The sequence below is a fragment of the Argopecten irradians genome, unplaced genomic scaffold, assembly GCF_041381155.1.
Source record: "Argopecten irradians isolate NY unplaced genomic scaffold, Ai_NY scaffold_0189, whole genome shotgun sequence".
Classification (NCBI taxonomy): Eukaryota; Metazoa; Mollusca; class Bivalvia; order Pectinida; family Pectinidae; genus Argopecten; species Argopecten irradians.
In genome coordinates, this window is record NW_027187656.1 from 33,786 (window position 1) to 36,942 (window position 3,157).

Genomic DNA, 3,157 nt, shown 5'->3' on the forward strand with positions numbered 1-3,157 from the left:
CGGAGATATACGTGTATTTTGCTTGCCGATTATTTCATGGATAACACTGTCGACATGTTTGACAGAATCCCGGGGCATTAACCTGTTGAACCGGACCATATGTGTCATACATGTGTAAAATTAGCAGTCGTTCATAACATCGTATTTTATCGGAGCTGTCTGCACGACATATCTTGCACAAGCACCGATGCAAAAAGCCAACACGACGAATGATCATCATTGTCAATCAAAAGATGCGCCAAACCAAGAGTTTTAGTTGTTTTCTTAATAATAACAAAAATGTGTAACCAGTAGCTATATCATTCCAATAACACAAATTGATTATTACAATGCGACAATTATAAAGACATAAGTTTACAAAAAGTCTAAGATAATTAGTGGGGGGTGGGATGCCCAGGAAATAAACCAGATATTGAATTGTTACGTACATCTATAAGCGAATGTATTATCTGTTATATCCTATAATCCACGTTAAGGAAAATACGAATTGGTAACAAATTCATGGAAAACAACGAATGCCCACTATGTTTATAAAAGTGTTCGCAGCCAAATATTATAATTATCTACACAGTTTATGTTTAAACATCAAACAGCTTAGAAAAACAGCCCACAGTCCGTAAAACAGTAATATGTACTAATTGTGTCTTTAAAATTAACACCCGCAAAAATCATGCTTAATTATTCTTTATTGATCTTATTCATCATATACCGCGACATTTTTTTTCTTCAGATTTTCCAAGATTTTTGTTTTTGTTTCAAATAATTATTTTTAAACTTCTAAGGCTTAAGGCCAATCAAAATTGTTGAATTAAATGGTCCTCACCCCAGGCCAAAAGGGATAAAATAGACAAAAAAATTCAAAATTCATCTTCTCCTCTTTACAGATGTAGTTAGAATCAAATCAAATAAAGGTCCTTTACAAATATTTTGAGAATTATACTTGTATGACCCCAGGGGTCCTCTCGTTTCCCCCTGGGGAGGGGGTTAAGTTTACTATAGTTTATATATTGGAAAACACATTTTTGAACATATTTGTTAAATGAAATAAGTAAAAAATGTCAGAATTATCAGTATGAGATGGTCATTGAATCTTATTAACAAATTTCCCATGACTGACCCATAGGGTCCCTTAGGGGCGTGGTCAAAAGGGCTCAAATAGGGCTAAAACTTCAAAAATCTTCTTTTGACATTCTGAAATGGTATTATCAAATACTTTTCATAGATGGAAATGTCTTAAGGTCCTTGTACAAAAATTGTGAATTATATGATTTTTGGGTCTCTCGTTTTTCGTTTCTCCCCTGGGGAGGGGATTAAGTTTAGTATAGTTTATATAGGGAAAACACATTTATGAGCGTTTTTTGTTCAATTTCCTTACGAAATGAGTCATATTTTGTTTTCCTATTATTAACCTGAGATAGTATTTTAACAACATATCCAGATTGGTCCTGGTCGATCCCCTGGGGGGAGAGGGGCGGGGCCAAAAGGGGTCAAATAGGCTAAAACTTCAAAAATCTTCTTCCAAAATTCTGGAAATGGTAGAATCAAATACTTTTTAGATATGGAAAGGTTTTAAGGTGTTTTATTTACAAATTGTTAATTATATGACTCTTGGGTCTTACGTATTCCCCTGGGGTTCTCGCCGACCCTCTGGGGGACCAGAGGGGCGGTGTCAAATAGGTTCAAAATGACTAAAATTTCAAAAATCTTCTCAGGTTTGATGGTAGCAAATACTCTTCATAGATTAAAAAGTAAAATTTATAAAAATCACTGACCGACTTCAAGGGCCAGTATATAATGTTTATATGTCTTTCCTTCATTCTATATCCGAACTCAGGTGACCGTTAAAGCCCATGGGCCTCTTGTTTTTGTTTTTGTTTTTTTTTTAAGATTTCCAATGACATTGATTACTCAAATTTCCTATTGAAAGAACTTACCAAAGCATGAAGAAACGCTTTCTGCGACAGTTTACCGCTTGGAAGTTAGTTAGGTTTTTAAAATATATTCTAATTCCAGAATTGACTCTAGCAAGGCCATTTTATGTGCGTTTGCGTTTGCTTTTATTTGCTTAACATATTTTGGAGAAAAAAACCCCGTTATTTTCAATTCTATGATACATACCATATAACATTTAAGCATCGGCTGTCGTATATGTTTACAAATGCCACAGCGATGTCACGCGCAATACCGCTAAGCAGTTTATATTGATCTGCATTCTTTATTTTGACCGATCTGTGTTAATACCATTCTTATATTTGACTGGCTTAATGCACACGAAATATTCAAATAAATAAACTTACAATGAAAAGGAATTTCTATGGTATCTGTGATCCGATTTACCCAACATACATGTACAATTCATTGATTTTATTGGGTTTTCTCATATAAATAATTTCCAAGTCCAATAACCTCAATATTTGGGAGCTAAGGAGGAAAATGTATTTCATTGTTTCTTAAACCTAAAAAAAAAAAAAAAAAAAAAAAAAAAAAAAAAAAAAAAAAAAAAAAAAAAATGGGTTAAAAGGTAAAAAAAAATGTATTGAGCATTTGTACCAAACTTCCTTTTGAAATGATCATTCTAAGAAATAGATATAATATGCAACGCGAAAAAAAAATAAAAAAGGAAACATGGTATAAATACCTCTTTTCCTTTTTACAGTCGGACCTGACAGTGTGGGTATAACCGGTAACAGAGTGGTGGTGGCGGACGGTACCAATAATCTGACCTTGACCTGTACAACACAGGAGTACAACAGACACGTACACATCACGTGGTACAACGGTACAACACAGATACCTAACACCAGCTGCAATCCACCAACACGTCTGGAAGTTACGGGGGTTTTTATATCTACACAGGACCTACAACTCGTACCTGTACAGGTACCAGGACGGTAACGTGGTCAGATGTGTGGTCCAGAACGAGGACAGTGACGCTGGGAGAGAGGACAGCCTCAGTACACTGGATATCAGATGTAAGTATGTAAGTTCCAACCCACTAAAATACAAATTCGGATATTACAAAATTCCGATTTACTCGAATGGAATTCGAATCCAATGTAAATTGCATTCAATATTTCAGTTTAGTAAAACATGCGTAATAATGCAGCGTTGTTTGAGTCCATGTAGGTATTTTTTTGTGTTGTTTTAAACTCACATA